A 21,659-nucleotide genomic window follows, 5' to 3' on the forward strand; every position below is an offset into this window, starting at 1 on the left:
TGCCAAGGTGCCTTCTGATTGGTTTAATAAAGAGGTAAATGGCCAATAGTTAGGCAGGAAGAGGTTAGGTGGGACTTCTGGGAAGAGAGAGAGAAGAAGAGATCAATCTAGGCTTGGGAGAGTTGCCAGAGGAAACAGGAGGTGTAAGATGAAAGAGAGGTAAAATCCATGAGACAATAGATTAATATAAACGGGTTAATTTAAGTTATAATAGCCAGTGGGACAAACCAAAGCTATAGGCTGAGCTTTCACAATTAATAATAAATCTCTGTGTCAATTTTTTGTGAGCTGCTGGCCCAAAGAAAAATCCATCTACATAAAGCCATCTACAGATCAATGTTTTGACTTTCCCTGTGCACTCTCTTCTTCCAGCTCAGCCTGAGATGAAAAGACACATTTTGACACCCAGTTCACAATCCTCTGTCTTTATTGCTATGGACTCAAGATGTTGAGGTGGAATACCATGACAGGAGGGCATGATGGAGAAGAGCTGCTTACCATGACAGGGTTGGCGATAAGGCACATTCTTCAGAGACACTGCTTCAAATAGACTCTACTTCCCTCTAGTCCATTCACCTAAATATTGATCAGTAGACTTGTCCATCATGAAGTTAGCATCATCAAGACCCATCATCACCAAAGCAACCATCAGTTGCTACCAAAGGGATCAGGTCTTCAACACAGATGAGCTTTTGGGGATACAGCCCATTGGTAGATATGCATTTGAAATAAGAAGAATGCCAGGTTTAATATATTCACAAAGTTCCTAATAGCCCACACAAGCTGGATTTTTCTGTGAAAGTTGAAGCTTCTACTCCCTGGAGTTTACAGGATTAAATGCAAGCTCTGGAGAAGGACGCACCACGTAGCCAGCATTCAGCAGATGGAGAGTGTGATGACAGATCAGATCAAAGGAAAAATTCTAACTTCTCTTTCTGTAAACTCAGTAGAGTAGAATATGGTGGAAATATTTCAACAGCCGTCTGTCTCAGCTGGTGGTTTTGGACATCTCATTTAGACCACTTTTGCTTCATAACCTCAAATTATACTTCTTTCTAGTTTTGAAGTCAATTGTTTATGCCCCTTTCCTCTTTAACAAGTGCTGGTAAGGATACAGAGAAAAAAGAACCCAAGTTTGTATCCTATTGGTGGGAAGGAAGAACGGAAGGAGCTCTCCAAACAGGAACACTAGAACTACCATATAGTCTGTCCTACTTCTAGGAATATATCTGGAGGAAGCAAATTCATCAGATAGAATGGATATTTGTATGCCCAGATTTGCTTCACCTCTATTCACATTAGCTAAGGTATGAAATCAGCCTGGGTATATGTGGAAATATGAATGAACAACACACATATATACACACACACATTTTATTTAGCTCCAAAGGAATATGAAATAATGCCATTTGTGTTGGCTATTCCTGGTTGTCAACTTGACTCTATCTGGAATGAACTACAAGCCGGAAATGGAGGGTACACTTGTGATCTTGATCTTGAATCAGTGACCAGGATTTTGATTTGGATCTTGAGGTGGAGTGACACACCTTGAATCTGAGCCACACCTTCTGTTGGAACCCTATATGAGGACAATGGAAGATGGGAGGGCTAGTTCTTTGCCTGCTTTTCCTTGCTTTGTGAGCACATCCATTTCTTCACTGGCATTGGAGCCTACTTCAGGACTCCAGCATAGACAGAAGACCAGCTGAGATACCCAACCTCGTGGGACTGAGCAACTACTAGATTCTTGGACTTTCCGTTCACAGCTAACCATTGTTGACTGTAGCCTGTAAGTCATTCCAATAAATTCCTATATATATATATATATATATATATATATATATATATATATATATATATATATATTCATTCCATAAGTTCTGTGATTCCAGAGAACCCTGACTAATAAACCATTTGAAGGGAAATAGATGGAATTAGGGGACAGCATGGTTAACAAAATAAAGCAAACACAAAAAGACAAGTGTTGAGTGTTTTTGCACATATGTAGAAACTTAAAATGTATATAAGAAGAGGAACTGGAGAGATAGCGCAAAGGCTAAGCAGAAGACCTGGCTTCAGTTCCCAGAACCCACATAGTGGCTCACAACTATCTGAAACTCCAGTTTGAGGGGATCTGATGTCCTGCTCTTACTTCTTTGGGCAGCAGGCAGACATGTGGTGCACACATTCATGAGGCAAGATACTTATATACATAAAATAAATAAGTCTTGAATCTTTTGCATGTTTGTGGGACCCTTTCCCTCCTACTGGGTCACCTCATCCAGCCTTCATTTGATGATATGTGCCTGGTTTTATTGTAGCGTATTATGCCCTGTTTGGTTGATGTCCCTGGGAGACCTGCTCTTTTCTGAGGGAGATGGAAGTGAGTGGATTTGGGGAGAGACTGGGGGGAGAGAAGGGGGAAAATATAAGAGAGAATGTAATATATGAGAGAATTAAAAATCAAAACAAACTTCAAGTGGTGCTGGGCCTTTAATCCCACCCCTCAGGAGGCAGAGGCAGGCAGGTCTCTGTGACCTGGAGGCTAGCCTGGTCTATATTAGTGGTTCTCAACCTTCCTGATGCTGCAACCCTTTAATACAGTTCCTCACATTGTGGTGACCCCACCCTTAAAATTATTTCATTGCTACTTCATAACTGTAATTTTGCTTCTGTTATGAATCCTAATGTAAATATCTGATCTGCAGGATATCTGATATGTGACCACTGTGAAGCGTTGTTTGATCCCCAAAGGGGTAGCAACATACAGGGTTGAGAACTGCTAGTCCACATCGTGGGTTCCAGGGCAGCCAGAACTACACTGAGAGGCACAGCCTCAAAAATAATAAAATAAAATAAAATGAGACTAACTATTAGGGAAGAGAGAACGGGAGGAGAGCAAGGAAAGGAGTGGGAAGGGTGTATATAAAATAAAATAAAATGAGACTAACTATTAGGGAAGAGAGAACGGGAGGAGAGCAAGGAAAGGAGTGGGAAGGGTGTATATAAAATAAAATAAAATGAGACTAACTATTAGGGAAGAGAGAACGGGAGGAGAGCAAGGAAAGGAGTGGGAAGGGTGTATATAAAATAAAATAAAATGAGACTAACTATTAGGGAAGAGAGAACGGGAGGAGAGCAAGGAAAGGAGTGGGAAGGGTGTATATAAAATAAAATAAAATGAGACTAACTATTAGGGAAGAGAGAACGGGAGGAGAGCAAGGAAAGGAGTGGGAAGGGTGTTATGATTGTGTGTGGATGGAACTGTTACCGTGAAACTTTTTAAGACAATTCTTAATTAAAAGTGAAATCTTTTAACTAAGATAATTTTTATGCACTAGTTCTAATTTTAAAAATAATGAAAGAATTAAACACTTTTTTTTTTTTTTTGGTCATGATAGAAGCTGGAACGATTCAGTGTTACACCATTTTCCATGGTAACACAGAGAAACCAAACCTTCCTGGAATGACTTGAGACCCTGCGGCTCCCCCATGGGGAGTATGGCTCGTCCTAGCGCAAGGGCAGGGGTTTATGCAACGGATCCCGAGTGCCAACAGTGTACAGAGATCTGCTACCTGCAGGAATGTGTGACTCAGCATCTGGAAGCGGGCTCTCCACAGGCTGTCCGAGCTCAAGGAGACCTTCAGGTCACCCAGCCCGACACCTCCTTCAAGCTCTTGCTCCCTCTGGAGCACAGTCCAGGTCTCCAACTGGCACTGTGTCTCCTGTCACGGTCGCCTCAGTGGTGGCCTTACAGGCTTGAGTCACTGCACCCGCTTCCATAAACTTTAAAAAACAAACCAATAAGACATTGAAGTTAGAGAATAGAAGCTTTTTGCCATGGTGTGAGACGTTGCTGAGTGCCTTGAACTGGGCATCAACGAGCAGAAAATCGTGTGGACCACCCTTAAAGTGGTGGTAAGGCTGAAATAATAATAAGGCTGAAAGCAGAAATAACAGGGATGCTGTCCTGAGTAGAACTGGGTTCCATCTGGACACACAAGAAGCTTGTTTCATGTCTGTTAAATCGATTTCAGCCTTTCTAGTTGCCTCCTAACCATTTTTTGACATCACAGGCTTTCGTTGTGACCTTCTAGGGTCCAGTGCTGAGGAACTGAAGTAGAATTTGAGATTTGACAGAACCAGGGAACTCTAGGCCATACTGCCCAAGAGCCCTTTACTGGGCTCCTCCGAGTAGGAAAGTCTATTTATTGTATATGGGTTATAGTCCTTTTGTTAATTAAATGAGTTAAATACAACTTTTGATATGACTTTCTTTACACTTGTCTGTATGGTAGTCATAATTTAACTTCAAAGATTATCCTGTAGCAGAAAGAAGACAAGATTTGAATGAGTATTCTTTCTATTGAAAACCAAAATTTCTGGCAGGCAAGCTGGCTCAGGTTTTAAAGGTCATTGCCAGGAAACCTCAGTTTGCTCTCAGGAACTCACACGGTAGGAGGAGAGAACTGATTTTTCTCAGGTTGATCTTTGTCCTCCACACTTGTGCAGTGGCAGGTGTGTGCCCATGCACACTTATGCACACTAAATATAAAAAGAGTTGAAACAAAATTTCAACAAATTTAAGGATCTGATTGGTGATCATCAGAGAGTCATGATGAGAGAGTGTGTCATTCTATAAAATGGTGACTCCATGGACAGGCTAGAACAGTGTGTGTGTGTGTGTGTGTGTGTCCGTCCGTGTGTGTGCATGCACATGTGCATATGTTAGTCACTGTCTCTTGCTTTGAACAGACACCATTACAAAGGCATCTCTTATGAAAGAAAGTAATGGGGGCTTGCTTACAGCTGCAGAGGCTTAGTCCATTATCATCATGCCGGGAGCACAGTGGAATGTAGCCAGGTGCTGCATAGTAGCTGAGAGAGGAGAGTTACATCCTGATCCATAGGGGAAAAGAGAGAGAAAGAAAGAGAGACAAGGTGGGGGGTGGGGTGAGGAGTCTGGGAGGTCTGTGAGAGTCTGGGATTGGAACCGGTTATTGAAACCTCAAAGCCTACCTCCAGGGATACACGTCCTCCAACAAGGTCACACCTCACGATCTTTCCCTAATAGTGCCGCTCCCTGATGACTAGGCATTCAAATATGTGAGCCTATAGAACCCTCTCTTACTTAAACCATCAGAATGTGTCTGTGTCTGCGTGTGTACATGTGTGTAGAGTGCACATGTATGTTGGGTACACATACAGCGGGCAGAAGTAGATTTCAGTTGTCTTCTCTCCTTGCCCTCTACTTTCTTTCTCGGAGACATCTTTTCCTTTCCAGGAGCTCTGTTCTTTGTTTCTGGCTAGTCTAAGCAGTCAAGCTCCAGCAACCTCACCCGCTCCTCCCCGGATCTCCTCTCCCAAAGCCTTACCTCACCCTTCATCTCTCTGATTACAGGGGTGCTGGGGATCCAAAGTCAGGACCTTAGGTCTGTGTAGCAAGTGCTCTTAACCTTCTTTATCTTATTTGGTTTTGTGGGAACAGGAACCTGGGGGGGGGGGTCAAATGAGAAACTAATATAATCACATTTTGTTGAATACATGTTTGAAATTCTCAAAAATTGAAAGTTAAATAGAATGAAAACTGCACACTGGTCATTGTAGTCTGATGGCTACTTTCTCACTTTCATTTGAGACAGGCCCAGGACGACATCAGACTGTGAGTGATCCTCCGGCCTCAGCCTCCCAAGTGCTAGGATTACAAGTGTGTGCCACAATTTCTTGCAGGAAACTTTTCTTATCATAGTTAAGCCTGAGATTTCCCACCCAGCTGGCTCACGCTCCTCACTCTTGGTCCTTCGTATATAGTTAGCTTGCATCTTGTTTTCAGGACAAAATGATTTGTGGTTCTATTTAAAAAAATCTTAGTCTGATCACACAAAGCATAAGCTGCTCCATCTTGATTTTGTCTTTTTATCCAACGCAAAAGCTTCCTATATGTTCTATTGGGCATCCCTACCTGAGAAAAGGTTTGTATACCATTTACATAGGTTTCTGTAATGCCTAAGCCTTGTAATTCACACACCCCTACATTTCCCCATTTATTGGCTGTATAGGGAAGAAATAGCTTTGAAAATATAACTTATTCTGATGCATTTCGTGTAATATAGAACAGAATTAACTGTAACGCCTGCGTCTGTGGTTACCCTCTCCGTACAGTTCGCATGCCACTGTGCCGTACATGAGCCGGGCAAAGATCTGGAGATTGAAAGAACACACAAGAGACCTGGGTCATTCGAAAGGAGATCAGCTGAATGTCATTTATTCAAACTTAGGGAAAGCCTTATATACCTAGGTGCTGCACAAGGAATTCCCCAGGCAGATGGGAAATGGCCACACCCAAGATGGAGTAGACATTGCCCTACAGCTAATCACCAGGCAGGGCAGAGGGAGCACAGGAACAAACAGGCTGTTTTAGCTGGCTGACCAAAAATTGTCCTCAAGATGAACCCCAGGAGCAGGGGTAGACCCATGGGCCCTACAATTAACCATCCAAAAAAAAAAAACGTTTAGTAGCATTTAATAATCCATCATGTCGTAAAAAGACACCACCTAGTTCCAAAACATTTTGTTCCTCCAAAGTAAATCCCCTTGGCCCATTAAGAAGTTTCTCCTCATCCTTCTTCCTCTTGTTCCTTAGCAACCACCAGTCTGTTCGCCTCTGTGGGATTTTTCCATCCTGCATATTACATATAATGTAATCTGAAATCGTGCAATATGTCTGACTTTTCATGTCTGGATGCTTTTGCTTAGGAGATCTATTCACACTGAGACAAATATCAGTACTTCTTCCTTTTTAGGGCTATCTGACACCCCACTGGGTATATATACTACAATTAGTTTCTACATTCAACCACCCACAGGCATCTGGGCTGCTTCTAGCCTTTGGCTATTGTGGATGGTATTGTTCTCAGGTGTGTGTGTGTGTTTGTGTGTGTGTGTGTGTTTGTGTGTGTGTGTGTTTGTGTGTGTATGCATGTTTACACACCCATTTTTATTCTTATGAGTATATCACTAGTGATGTTTTTGTTTTGATACCTTATGTTAATTCTATTTTAACTTTAGAGGAACTGCCAAACTGCTTTTGCAGAAGCTGGCCTGCTTTACGTCCCCACTAATCATGAATGAAGGCTGAAGTTTTGCCAATCCCTATTTTCTGCTTTTCCAATTATAGCCATCTAGTGTGAAGAAACACCTATTTGTGGTTCTGATTTGCATTTCTTCAATGACTAACAATGCTGTTCTTCATGTTCTTGGTAAGCACGAGAAATTGAACGGTGAATTTTATTTTGAATATTTAAGCTAGTTTTTTGAAAAGAAATCTTGGATGGCATTATGAATGTCATGCAATTCACATATTTTTAACAATACATTTTAAGGCAGCAGGCAGGCATGGGGTTGGAACTGTAGGTGGGAGTTTAAATCTTATCTGAAAGTTGGAGAAAGAAACTGTGCCTGGGTTGAACTTTTGAAATCTCAAAGCTCAGCCCCAGAAGAATGCCTCCTTCAACAAGGCCACAACTCTTAATTCTTCTCCCAACAGTTCCACCAACCGGAAAATAAGTATTCAAATATATGTGAGCCTGTGGGGCCATTCCCATTCAAACTACCACGAGCAGTTTGAGTTCTTAACTGTGAAACCATCTCTCTAATCCTGTAATTTATTTATATACTCAAATAGTTTTTATATTAAAGTGTATTAGAGTGATCGCCATAGAAAGAGTTATGATTATTATCATCATCATTGTTACTTCTGGAGATAGAATGAAAGGGCTTTTCCCACTCCTTTCTTGTCATTCTTTACATGACATTTTCACAGACAATACTTGGGTCTTCCACCATCACCAGCAAGTATTGTGAAAGAGGTGAGCGAAATGTTGCCATGGCAATAATAACATGGGATGAGTTACTTTATGCTTTGCAGTCTTGTTTTTGTAAGATTCATTTGCTGGTTTAAAAATTTACTTTATATTTGTGTTTTGTTTCGCTGGGCAACCATTCTACCTAGATCCCACTCCTGCCTTCAAGAAATGAAATTTACTTCTGTCTTAGTCCTTTCCTATGAGAGACAAGAAATGTGAAGTACTTAATTTTTTTGTGTGGCTTTTCGGCTTCTCACGGAGTCCACGATTCTGCTAAGAAACCATTTGGGAAAGATAGCATTGGGAGACTAAGTATTGGTGGTGAATGCTGTCCAGCTGTTTGGTGATTCTCCATCTTGCTTATTTAGAGCTCCTGCTTGTACAGAATTTGAGGAAAATATTAAACTATTATCACTAATGTTGAGAGTTATTTTTTAAACTAATTTAGTTATAGAGTGATGGAGATCTGTTGCTGTATACTGGTAGTCTATTCTCTCTCTCTTGGTTTTTTTCAAGACAGGGTTTCTTGGTGTAGCCCTGGCTATCCCGGAACTAGCTCTGTAGACCAGGCTTGCCTCAATATCATAGATCTGCCTCCCTTGCCTCCGAGTGCTGGGATTAAAGACGAGTGTCACTATTCTTGGCCTGATGGTACATCATAATCTTAATCCTAGCACTCTAGAGGCCGAGGCAGGGGAATTATGAGTTTAAGCCACTGTAGGTTTCAGAGCCAGTATTAGATCAATAAATGATACATTGGAAGATACTGTCTAAAAACTTAAAATACCCCCCCTGCCAATCCAAGATAAACAAAATAAATGCATGCCTCAGGCAGTTTTCATTTATTTATTTGTTGGCAGAAAATGTTGCACACTGAAAGAAAGAAGAAGCAAAAAGGTCTTAAAAATAAAACACCAATCACCAGTCTTAAGAGAGGACAGGGTACCCTGCCCTGTGGGAAGTCCAAAGCCCTCCCTCCTCTCCATCCAGGACTAGAACGGTGTGCATCCAAATAGACTAGAATCCCAAAAAAGCCAGTACATGCAGTAGAAACAAATCTCAGTGCCATTATCATGGGCTTCTCAGTCAGCCCCCATTGTCGGCCACATTCATAAGACTGGAGGGGGAGGGAGAAGGGAGAGGGTGGGAGCGGGAGGGGAATGGGAGGAGGGGAGGAAGTGGAAATTTTTGAGTGGAAAAATAAAAAAAGAAAACACCAGTTTTTCAGGCTCACCCATTTTAGACTTTAGACTAGCTTCAGTGTTCCATATTTCCACCTTTTTTTTTTTTTAAGATTTATCCTATTACTGCCTCCAGTACTTATAGATATCTGGTGGGAATCAAATACTGTGTTGGATACTCTCAGTCTGTTAAAAATTGTGAAACCCAAACAAACTAACCAAGCACGTGGCAGACTATTGTAATTACCTGAAGCCAAATTCACAGTTATGGAGCTGAGACTTGAAGTGTGTGTTGTGTGTGTGTGATAAAAACTTTAAGGAACTCTACTCCCGTAGACATATAGACCTGGGCCATCTGGAAAAATTCTGTTTCTTATCTGGGAGCCCGGTTAGACTCTTCAGCTGAGGTTGTTCTTCAGAGCCAAAAAGTCTGGACTTCCTCCTCGTGAAGGTCTCTATATAGCACTGGGAGAAATGTTTTGCTTCTATGCTAAACAGCAAAGAGTAATTGCAGAAAGTTTTACCATGGTTAGAAATAATCTTCAGGAAAGAGAAAAGAACTACCAAGAGTCTAAGAACTGGTGTCAGTCCTTGTTATCCTGGTCTCCCTGGTTAACTACTCTATTTACAGCCAAGGTCGGACCATTAATTCTTTTGCTTCTAGCCCTTGTTGTAGAAGTCTGATTGCTCAGCTATCTACTCAACTATGTAAAACAGAAAGTAAACTCTGTTAACTTATTAGTGCTAAGGGGGTGGTAGAACCCCATGACCATAACGAGTCCATTTGACTCATGCCTATAGAACCAGAGATTGATGTAACAGACTCCCAGACCTTAACACAACTGGTGCCATATTGGATGTATCATGCTAAGGTACCATACTTTGAAGCCCAGCACATAGGCCCCAACATCTGCTAAAACAGAAATGCAGACCCAATCCATCAAAGTCCTGGTCCATACTTCCAGGATCTTGAAAAGTCTCTAAACGTGCTAGCCTTGCTTTTTGGCTTCTGTATTTCTGCCTCTTGCTAACTGTTCTTATTAACTGAAGTGTGTCAACCAAAATGTTGTATTTGTGCATAAAAGACCAAGAACTGTGAGGATCATGATTGGGGTTAGTTCCCTGTGCAGCCTCCAGCTGGCACTAAAGACCTTCTTTCCTGTCAATAAAAACAATAAAAAGATAATTAAATTAAAAACAAGTGGGGTGCTAAGGTGAAGATGTATAATCCTAGTGCTCAGTGGATTGAGGCAGAGAGGTCAAGTTCAAAGCCTGCTTAGGCTACATAGTGAATTCAAGCCAACATAACATAGTGAGTCCCTGTCTCAAAAGGTAGGGGGGAATGGGGGGATCTAAAACTGCAGCTGCCTTGCTCAGTAGCTGTAAAACCCTGGGACTGATGCCCAGCATGGCCAAAACCAAAGTCCCCTCTTATTCCTGGTCGAAACAAGCATCCTGAGTACTTTGCTAGGAGCATAAGCTATGAAGACAACTCTGCCTTGCCCTGAAAGAGCCCCGGGGCCTGATGGGAAGACTAACTCTTGGTCTAAAAAGAGCTGCATACAGAGTGCCCATTTTATTCGCAGTGAGGCCACCTTGGAAAAGAGCAAACTTGGCTGAGCTGTTTTTAGCCCTTGGGAGCAACTTCAGGATGTGTGGCATTCCAGGAGAGCAGCTGCATACTATACTCTGAAAATGACGCAAGAGGCGCCTCTGTTTTTCCAGCCCACAGTGGTGACTCTCTCCGGGAAGGGGAGCCAAGCCTTTTCTCCTTGCCTTGTGCTTCAGGCATGTTGGCCCATAGAGTTTTGGAGGGGAAGTTTCAGATTTTATTGACTTTGTTAAAAAAAAAAAAAGGACGAATGTGATAGGAAAGGACGACAGACAGCATCGCACACTATAGAGGCCTCTCAATTGCAGCGCGAACACAGAATCCATGTACTGGCATTTCTTAGATGCAGCCAGACATAAGAATAATGGTGATAGAAATGTTTATTGAGCACTTTGTGCAACACACCATGTAGAAGGTTTCAACATACAACTAACTTGACCCACACGGCAATCTTAAAACTGCCAGTTCCAGCTCCTTTTACAGATAAAGCAAAAGAAGCTTCAAGGGTTTGGTTATGCCAAGCGTGGTGGTATGGACCTGTAATCCCATCACTCAGGAGATTGAGGAAGGAAAATTGTGCATTCGAGACCAGCCTGGATGAAAGTAAAAATCTGAAAATAAATAGATGAGATTAGTTAACTATCCTGTGTTATGTGGCTCCTAAGTAGATACAGTGAAACTGGAAAGGTATTGGAATCTCTTTGATATTTTGCCGGTGGCCATGTCAGAGGAGCAGTGGATGGCAATTGAAGTTCAAGATGTCAGCCCGTCAAGAGGTGAATCTCAGATGGGTGAGTCTTGGATAGGAAAGGCCATGAGACCCCAACCCCAGAATGTCTTTTGCTTCTGCTGTGCCTTTACATGCTGCTACCATCTTTCTCTGATGTCTGGCATGGCGTGAATGGGTGTGGGGAGATCCCCACCGCCTGTAATATAGTGTGTTTATATCATGAATACATCCTGTTCTACTGGGCATTTTTACCTGTGGATTATTATGAAGATAATTTCTTCCTAAGCTATACTGTCTAATTGATAATGATAATAATAATGTTAGTTTAAATAGAGTTTTGATGATTAAAATATAAAAAAAAGGATCACACAACTAGAACACATGTGTTTCTATTGAGGAAGAGTATAGACCACTTGTTTGGTTAGAATTACCCAAGATATTTTATGCTATTTGTGGCTATTGTGAAGGATGCTGTTTCTCTGATTTCTTTTTCAGCCCATTTATCATCCGTGTAAATGAGGGCTACTTATTTTTTCAAGTTAATCTTGTATTCTGCTACATTACTGAAGTTGTAATAATGAGTTGTAGAAGTTACTTGGTAGAATTTTTGGGGTCATTTATGTAAACTATCATATTATTAGCAAGTAGTGAGAATTTGACTTCTTTTCCGATTTATATTCCCTTGATCTCCTTTTGTTGTCTTATTGCTCTAGCTAGAATCTCAAGAACTATATTGAACAGATATGGAGGGAGTGGACAACCTTGTCTAGTTCCTGATTTCAGTGGGATTGCTTTGAGTTTCTCTCCATTTAGTTTGATGTTGGCTCTTGGCTTTCTGTATGTTGCCTTTATTATGTTTAGGTATGTTCCTTGTATCCCTGATCTTTCGAAGACCTTTATCATAAAAGGGTATTGTATTTTGTCAAAGACTTTTTCAGCATCTAATGAGATGATCATTTTTTTAAGTTTGTTTATATGCTGAAGTACGTTGACAGATTTTCATATGTTGAACCATCCCTGCATTTCTGGGATGAAGCCTACTTGGTCATGGTTGATGATTTTTCTGATGTGTTCTTGGATTTGGTTTGCCAGTATTTTATTGAGTATTTTTGCATCATGTTCATGAGTGAGATTGGTTTGTAATTCTTTTTCTTAGTAATGTCGTTGTGTGGTTTAGGTATCAAGGTAATTTTAACCTCATAAAAAGAGTTTGGCAATGTTTCTTCTGTTTCTATTGTGTGGAACAATTTTTATTTATTTATTTATTTATTTATTTATTTATTTATTTATTTATTTATTTATTTATTTATTAAGGATTTCTGCCTCCTCCCCTCAACCGCCTCCCATTTTCCTCCCCTGTGTGGAACAATTTGAGGAGCATTGGTATTAGTTCTTCTTTGAAAATCTTGTAGAATTCTGAGCTGAAACCATCTGTTCCTGGAATTTTTTTGGTTGAGAGATTTTTGATAACTGTTTCTATTTCTTAGGAGTTATAGAGCTATTTGATTTGCTTAGCTGGCCTTGATTTAATTTTAGTAAGTGAAACTTATGCAGAAAATTGTCCATTTTCTTTAAGTTTTCCAATTTTGTGGAATACAGGTTTTTGAAATATGATGATTATCTGGATTCCCTCCATGTCTTTTGTTATATCTCCCTTTTTGTTTCTGATTTTATTAATTTAGATATTCTCTTTCTGCCTTTTGGCTAATTTGGATAAAGATTTGTATATTGTGTTGATCTTCTTGAAGAACCAACTCTTTGTCTCATTGTTTCTTTATATTATTTTCTTTGCTTCTGTTTTGTTGATTTCAGCTCTCAATTTGATTATTTCCTCCTGTCTAGTCCTCCTGGGTGAGTTTGTTTCTTTTTTTTTCTAGAGTTTTTAAATGTTCTGTTAACTCACTAGTGTGGGAATTTTCTAGCTTCTTTATGTAGGCATTTAGTGCTATGAACTTTCTGCTTAACACTGTTTTCATTGTGTCCCATAAATTTGGCTATGTTGTGTGGTCATTTTCGTTGAATTTTAGGAAGTCATTTTTTCCTTCATTTCTTCCTTGACCCACTGGTGATGAGGTGAGCATTGTTTGGTCTTTTCATGGTGTCCCATATTTCTTGGATATTGTGTACTAAGATTTTGTTAGATTTAACGTTTTCTTTGACTGATGAGTCTATTTCCTCTATTGTATCTTCAGTGCTTGAGATTTTTCTCTTCTATCTCTTGTATTCTGCTGTTTATGCTTGCATTTGTGGTTCCTGATAATTTTCCTATATTTTCTGCTTCCAGAATTACCTTGGTTTGTGTTTTTTTTTTGTTTTTAAAATTGTCTCTATTTTGGTTTTCAAGCCTTAAATCATTTCTTTCACCTGTTTGATTATTTTTTCTTGGTTTTCTTTAAGGAATTTGCTGATTTCTTCCAATTTTTTTTTATCTTTTCCTCCATTTCTTTGAGGATTTTTTTGTTTTCTATTTAAGGGTTTCAATTATTCTCCTAAAGTTATTTTTTAGGTAATTTTCTTATGTTTTATCTGTATCGAGGTGTTCAAGTTTTGCTCTTGTAGAGCCACTGGTTTTCGGTGGTGTGGTGTTGTGTTGTTCTTTGTGGTGTTGAGTGTGTTCTTACCTTGTTGTCTACCCATCTTTTCCTCTGATTGGTGTAGTTGGGGTCATGTCTCTGATGATCATTCTTCCAGGTGCTAGTGGATCCAAGGCTCAAATGGTTACTCCTTGTGGTGTAGTTGGGGCCATGGTTCCGGTCACCCTTGCTTGGCTTTCCTGGAGGTTGCTTGGAACTCCTGGAGGTCACTCTACAGTCACAGAGGTTGTTCAGGCCTGCTCCCACAGAGGTCACTTGCTCAGGCCTATTCCCAAGGTCGCTGACTCAGACCTGCTTGCTCAGAGGTAGCTCATTAGCCTCTGCTCCCATGGAGGTCACTGGCTTGGCTGCTCTTGCTGAGGTTGTTGGTTCAGGCCTGGTTCTGTAGAGGTCACTGGCTCAGGTCTAGTCCCATGGTGGAGGTTGCTGTCTTGGGGCCTGCTCCCCTAAATTAATTAATTAATTAATTAATCCTTCTCTCTCTTCTTTCTTTCTTTCTTTCTTTCTTTCTTTCTTTCTTTCTTTTTTTCTTTTTTGGGGGGAGGGGCAGTCTTTGGTTTTTTCTGTAGCTTTGGAGCCCGTCCTGGAACAAGCTCTTGTAAACCAGGCTGGCCTTGAACTCACAGAGATCCATCTGCCTCTGCCTCCTGAGTACTAAGATTAAAGGCATGCACCACCAATAACCACCTGGCTAGCTTAAATTATTTTAAGCTTAATGTTAGGGTGTGTTTTAACAGGTTTTGGAGTGCATTATAGCTGAAACAAAGCTTTGAAAATAAGTTCAAGTTAGACTAACTTGTTTTTGTCAGATAGCTTTGAGGTTAAAAAAAAAGAGGAAGACAATCTCAAGTTTTAGAAAGGTACATAGTTTAGTGAGGAACTCGTAAGGTCAGGAAACAATAACAAAGCAGCCCAATTATTATTAGCTGATGTGCCTTTCTTGCTAGGATGGGAGTACTACACCTTGCAAGCAACTAGAAGTCGACCCAAAGTCACAATGAGGGAAGATTGAGCAAAAGAGACCTTAAAGCCTGCCCCAAAAGTGACGCACTTCCTCCAACAAGGCCACACCTCCTAATAGTGCCACTCTCTTTGGGGGCCATTTTCTTTCAAGCCATCACATACTCCCACATTTTTTTCTCCCAATATACTATTCTGAAGCAAACAATAAACACTATTTTTCTAACCTATGCCAGTATGTTTCTCTAGGAAAAATTTAACAACAACAGAAGAATGTAATAATAATGGTAATACTGATATTTCATCTAAACCAGATAACTTCTTACCACCATCATAAAATCTGAGTTGATATCTCTAGCTATCTCATTAATATCATATTTTTGTCTTACATTTTGTTTGAATCAGGGATCCAAGAAAGGTCCATATGTTTCAATAGATTTGCATGTATTGCTATAGATTTGCATATCATTTAACCCTCTTAATCTGTAGCCTTCTTTCTGTCATCTTGCTGCCTTCAATTTAATTGTTGAAGAAACTGGTTGTTTATTACATAGAATTTGATGCATTATTGATTATGTTGATCGCATCTTGTGGTGTAATCTGAGATAGTCCCATATGTTGGTCACTGGGTTTAGTGCATGGATTAGATTAAAATTTGACTTTCTGTTTCCCTTTGGCAAGACTGACTCCACAGGCGATATGATGATTTCCCACTAGGTGGCACATGGTGTCTGTTTTGTTTGTGATGGCAATAATTGCTATATAACAACCAAGTGGATGCTCTGAGTGGCAGGGCCTTCCATTACTTGCTTCTTTCTGTTTTCCTCTTCTGTTTGTCTTTAAATTGTTGTCCGTTCTTCTTTAAGGAAAAGATTTATTTATTTTTATGCTATATTTTGGGTGTTTTGTCTGCATGCATGTCTACACCATGTGTGGACAGGACCTGTGGAATCAAGAAGAGGGATCCCCTGGAACTGTATGTAGTCAGAGGCAGTTGTGAGCTGCCATGGGGTTATTAAGGATGGAACCTGGGAACTCTTCAAGAGCATCCACTGCTCTTAACATCTGAGCCAACTTTCTAGCCCCCTGTTGACCATTCTTAAAGTGAATACATTCCTTCACACTAATTATGTTCAACATGCTCCTGGTTGCCGGAGGAAGTCCTATAGCCATTTCTGACCTGTCTCTGGGCTCCAGGCTCCTTCTACTCATATGTACATTGGCCCCCAGCTTCTCCTATAGGAGCTTTTGAGTCACTGTGGTTTTGTCAGTCCATTCATCTTTATAATCAATTCTACAGGAGCTGAGGGATCAATGAACAATAGTATCAGATTAATGTTTATGTTTAAAGGTGTTCAGAAATATGTTGTGACTCTTATTTATTTTCCCAATGTCCAATTACAATATTATTCTTTCAACAACTACATCTTTATTGGTGCCTTGAGTCATCCTGGGCTGAGTACTAGGGCAGAATGAAAAATCTCTTGCCGCCTGTAGTACCGCAGACCAGAAAGAGACTGACAGAGAAATACAAGTTGCTATCATACAGGGTAGCATAGGAGATGTGATCAGAAGAGATGATGCTCAGTGAGGGGCTTTGCAGGAGGTGGGATAGAAATTTAGGAGTGGAACAGTGGGAAGGTGAAGGAGATGGCAGGCATTTGGAGAATGATCAAAGACACATAGCTAACAAGATAAGGTGTTGTTTGATCATCTTTGGTATCTTTAGACAGGCACACAACTCTGTGCATCCTATATTACTTGATTCACATATAAGCACAAACTTTTTGACATGAGTGCTTCAAAGTCTTTTGCTATGTTTTATTCATGTGGCTACAGAACAACTCATGGGAGTTGGGTCCTGGGGATCGAACTCAGGTCTTTAGGTTTGGCAACAATCACCTGTAACCACTTAGAAGTCTCATGGGTTCTAAATGCGTAGTTTTATGCTGCCTACTTTATAGATCTAGGATCTGAGGCTGGGGGAATGTGTGTCCATACCTTTTCCATATTCTCTAAAATGGTGGAACTTGGATTAGGAGCAAGGTCTACACATTCAAGGCCTATACTCTCATTCCCTAAATAACCAAAAAATATATAACTCATGTTCTCAGTGTGATAGGGTGAGATCAAGATGGAAATGGAGGCAGGTCTGAAAAGGCTTGGCTTGGGAAGGGATTTATGTGCAGAATGTTCGGGGGATCATCCTTATCCACTTCCAAGACCTGAGCCCTAACCACCAAACCAGAAGGACCCTTACTACTCTTCTAAGCCACCAAGCACCTAACTTACATTTCACATGTGTTTATAATTTGTGTTTCGCTTAATCAAAGGATTTTTTTTTAAAAAAAGTATCTATTGTTTTTAAGGTCTACAACCTGATGGTTTGGTATGCATGGACATTGTGAAATAGTCACCACAATCAAGATAACAATGTATTTGGCCTCTTTTGATGATAATAGACCATTATGTGGAAGTTTAAGCTGAAATTAACCCTTCCTCCCCAAATTAATTTGGTCATGGTGTTTTATTGCAGCAATAGAAACCAAAACTCACATAGCAGATTAAAGCAAAGCAGGAAGTCTTTGCTATTGGCCTTGGATGCTCCCTGGTGACACTCTTAGCTACGTGGTTTGTGGAGGCTAGGTTTTTGTTTGTACATTTCAAAGGCTTTACCTAATAGTCACAAAGATGTTAGTTTATACACAAAGGAGGGCGATAACTGGTATTAACAGGGATTGAAATGATCCAAGCTAATTTGACTCTGGACTTAAACCATTCCCAACTCTCCACAGTCACAGAGGTTTTGATTAACTAACCAGCCTTTCAGAAGGTTCAGTGGAAAGTACAGTTATTTTTAGAGACCTTTGGTTCACAGTTGTCTCTCTGAGCTTTGATTTCTTCTACAACAGATGGGAACTGTACCACTGGCCCTGCCACCACACAGAATTGGTCGGAAGTGAAATGAAAGAATGTAGTAAAAGTGCGCTATGAATTATGGAGCCTTACACAAGCGTGGAAGGAAGAGTTTCATTTCCTGTAGACTGTCAGTCAAGGCAATTCTTTGAGTGCCTCTCAATTCTGTCACAAGGTGGCAGCAGAGTTCCATCTTTGCTCTTGTCTTTGGCGGTTGTTAGAGTAGGGAAGACTTTGGAAAAAGGGTTGTAGATGCCTTAACCATCCTTGATTTAGATTCAGAGACCTTTCTCTAAAATGTACAAAGTAAGGAAATAATTTGTCCAAGATGAACTAGTCAGCTCATGCCTTCATTAAAGCTTCACTGGGCATGCCAGCCCATTCCACACTGAAGGCTGAGACTACACCTCCATGTCCTAAGCCTTCTGGGCGGCACAGTGAGCACAGGGTCAACTCAGGGCATAGAGCACTATTTAGTTTTAAGCAAACAAGCTAGTGAACTAACAAATCTAAGATTTTTAATCAGCTTTCTTCCTTGAGGAACTCCCCATTTGAATTACGTTTTCAAGGTGGTTTGGGAGAGGGTGCATTCAATCACTTCTGATTCTTCCAGGGGAGAGAATTTTGAAGATGTGAGCTATAGGAAAACAGGAGAAGTCTGTAGTAAGCACTGGAAAGACCTGAAGGGTCGTGGCTAGAACCTAGGTGAGGAACCACTACATGTCTGAGAGGCAATTTCGGAATGGTTAGGCAGGCTACTTCAGTGAGAAGATGACCGTAGCTGCCCCAGGAAAGGGTGTGCTGCTTCAGAACCCCAGGTGTCTGCATTTGGCTCTCCCTCCCCATGGCATTCCCCTAGGAAGCACCTGTTCAGATATAGCCATTATCAGAACACAAAAGGGGGCAAACATATAGGAAGCAACTGTGAACATATGCCACTGGCACTTCTTGCCAAGACAGAATGGGAGTCAAATAAGAGAACGTGGGCTTGAGAAACCAACAGACGCTGGCTTAGAGTCAGCCCCTATCTAGTTTTCATGATCTGATCTGTATAATGATGATCACAAAATCTATCTTTTATTTAGAAATCTCTGACAAGGTAGCTAACCTTTCTGGACCTCATTTATACTGTCTGTATAATGAAAGTAATAATAAATAAAAGGTATGGTGTCATAGAGTTTTATGAACATGAATATGAAATTGCTAACTAGAGCCCTGCATGACATGAAAACCCACTCTGTATTAGCTTTTGGCATTTTTGTCCACTATAGAATGTTTTGGGAATTAAGTGATATTTGTCTGTAAGCTGTGGCTCATCTAAGGCAAAGAAAACAAAACAAAAAAACCAAAACCACCAGATGCACAGAGATCATCAGTCTAAGACCCACCCATTCTCCTTCTGAGTATTCACCTAACAGAAATCAAATAATATAGCCATGTATAAATGTATCTATATGTATTCATAGCAACTCTGTATGTAATGACCCCAAATCATATACAAACTGATGTCCACCAACAGGTAAATGGACTACAGATGTATTGTATATTCAAGAACAAAAATGAATGAGCTTCTGCTACAGGATACAACATGGATGAATGTATTTTCAACAAAACTATGCTGCGTGGAGAAGTTAGATAGGAAATGGAAAGTAAAAAGGAGCAAAGAGATATCAAAATGAAAAAGTACTAGGGCAGTGACTAAGATAGACATAAATGTCCATCTTCTTCTCTAATCTTTCTATGATCAAGATGTGTTGTTTGTTCTTGTGCCATCGGAGATTTCATGAGTGCTGATGCCTCAGTAGCTGTTTGGCATCTACCTCCTCCGACACAGAGTCTAGGGAGGTGTAGACCCTCCTTTACATTCAGGCCCATACACCACTTTCAAGCAAAGGCTTCTTATTCCCTGTTATTCTATATCTGTAGTCTATGTTTATTTGCTGAACACTTTGTGGCAGATGCCACTATAGTTGGCTTTGGAGACACCAAAGTGGAGTAAGATATACATTCCTGTATTCAAGGAACACACATACACAGGCATGCACATACATGCACACATAAACACACTCATATATTTATGTATTTATAAATGTAATCATAAAAGGGGACTTATTATTATTTTGAAAAAATCTTTTTCAGTTTCCAAAGCACTTTTTCTTTGCCTATTTCTAGGACATCCATGGGTAGGGGTGATGAGAAACGGGTATAGAAAGAATAAATATGTAGGGCAAGGTCTCCAAAGTTGATAAGCAAGCCCCAAAGAACAGATTCAGCTACATAACTGGAGAAAAACAGGGACTCATCAACCCCCAGTTTCAAGAGGTCCTACTACTACTCCGTGCCTCTCCTCTCTTGGGAGAAACATCTCAACCTCAACTATGTGTTTGATTTGGGCACATAGATGGGGGCAAAGAGACCTTCTTCACCTCACAAGGAGCACTTACCTTCTCTTCTTTATTGCCAGAGCTTGAGTGAACCAAGGTTTCCCCGGTCAAACTCTCAGCCCTTTGAAAAACGGAAGAGTTTGGTGTGGTGGTTCAGGATATAACTGAGGCAGGTCTGTTGCCCTTAGAGGACAGCTTGGTTACAGGGTAAGATCCTGTCTTTCAAACTTTCTTTTCCTTCACTACCTTTCAAAGTTAAAAACAAACACAGGACAATCATCCTGTTACAGCGTTAGTCACTTCTGTTTTATGAGCTTAAGAAGCATTTAAAAAACAAGTAAAAGAAGCAGAATAGAAGAAAGCCACTCTTAGTGTTGAACCAGGATGAGTTCGGTAGAGGAGACGGTGTAAGAGTGTGGGTCAGGAAAGGGAGCCATATTAGTGTTTGTTTAGTGCTTTCCCGACTTTTTAGCAATTTAAGCAGTGTTGTTTTAGCAATGAAACTAGGGTCAGTATTTATTTACTAAGTAAGGGAGTGATTGCATTGAATATTGATTGCAGAACTTCCTCTATAAGAAAATATAGACAAACTGGGACAAACAATGGTTAAGGAGGGAGACTCATAGTTTAGCTCACTTGGGTGTTTTTGTGGTTCATTTATCTTCAAATGGCAGAGAGAAGAAATTCTGATAATAACAGGGAAATGATGGAAGCAAGGAGAAAGGGGCAAGGCAGGGATAGTTTCCAAAAAACTGGAACAAATAATCACAGGTATTAAGAGAATACTTACTCAAGCCAGGTGGTGGCGGCACACGCCTTTAATCCCAGTTCTTGGGAGGCAGAGGCAGGAGGATCTTTGTGAGTTCAAGACCATCCTGGTCTAGAAGAGCTAGTTCCAGGACAGGCTCCAAAGTTACAGAGAAACCCTGTCTCGAAAAAAACCAAACAAGAAAACAAGGACAACAACAACAGAACAACCAAAAACAAAAGCAAAAAACCAAAAATAAAGCAAAATCCCCAAAAGAGAATATTTATTTAAAATAAAACAATTTACACTTATTTACAGTACAAATGGGCTGCAGTTCAAATGTAATAAGCATCAGGAAGGTCTAACCAAGGAAAGAGCAAAGCTTCTGTGATTTAGTCAAAGTCTCTGAGCTAACAGCTGTTGAAACAATAGGTCAATTATCTTGTTCTAATCTTGCTGATGCTCCTATGCAATGTGGATCCTTTCATAATGTTTAAGCAATGAGATGATAATTTTTTGACATGCTGTAGTTAATTATATCGTTGCTGTTGTTAAAAATCTCCCTTTATAAAGTTATGATGACTCGTACTTAATATACACAAAGACATTAGGATAAAAGGTCATTTTTGTAATGAAATCTCTATCGATACAGGTCATTCATTAGTTAA

General features: G+C 40.3%; 1 long non-coding RNA gene across 1 annotated transcript in view; it reads left to right on the top strand.

Annotated features, from left to right (window-relative positions):
* The window catches only part of LOC142847743 (uncharacterized), a 56,407-nt gene that overhangs the window by 28,452 nt on the left and 6,296 nt on the right, over nucleotides 1-21,659 (top strand). The window lies entirely within an intron of this gene.

The sequence above is a fragment of the Microtus pennsylvanicus genome, chromosome 4, assembly GCF_037038515.1.
Source record: "Microtus pennsylvanicus isolate mMicPen1 chromosome 4, mMicPen1.hap1, whole genome shotgun sequence".
NCBI classification, from domain to species: Eukaryota; Metazoa; Chordata; class Mammalia; order Rodentia; family Cricetidae; genus Microtus; species Microtus pennsylvanicus.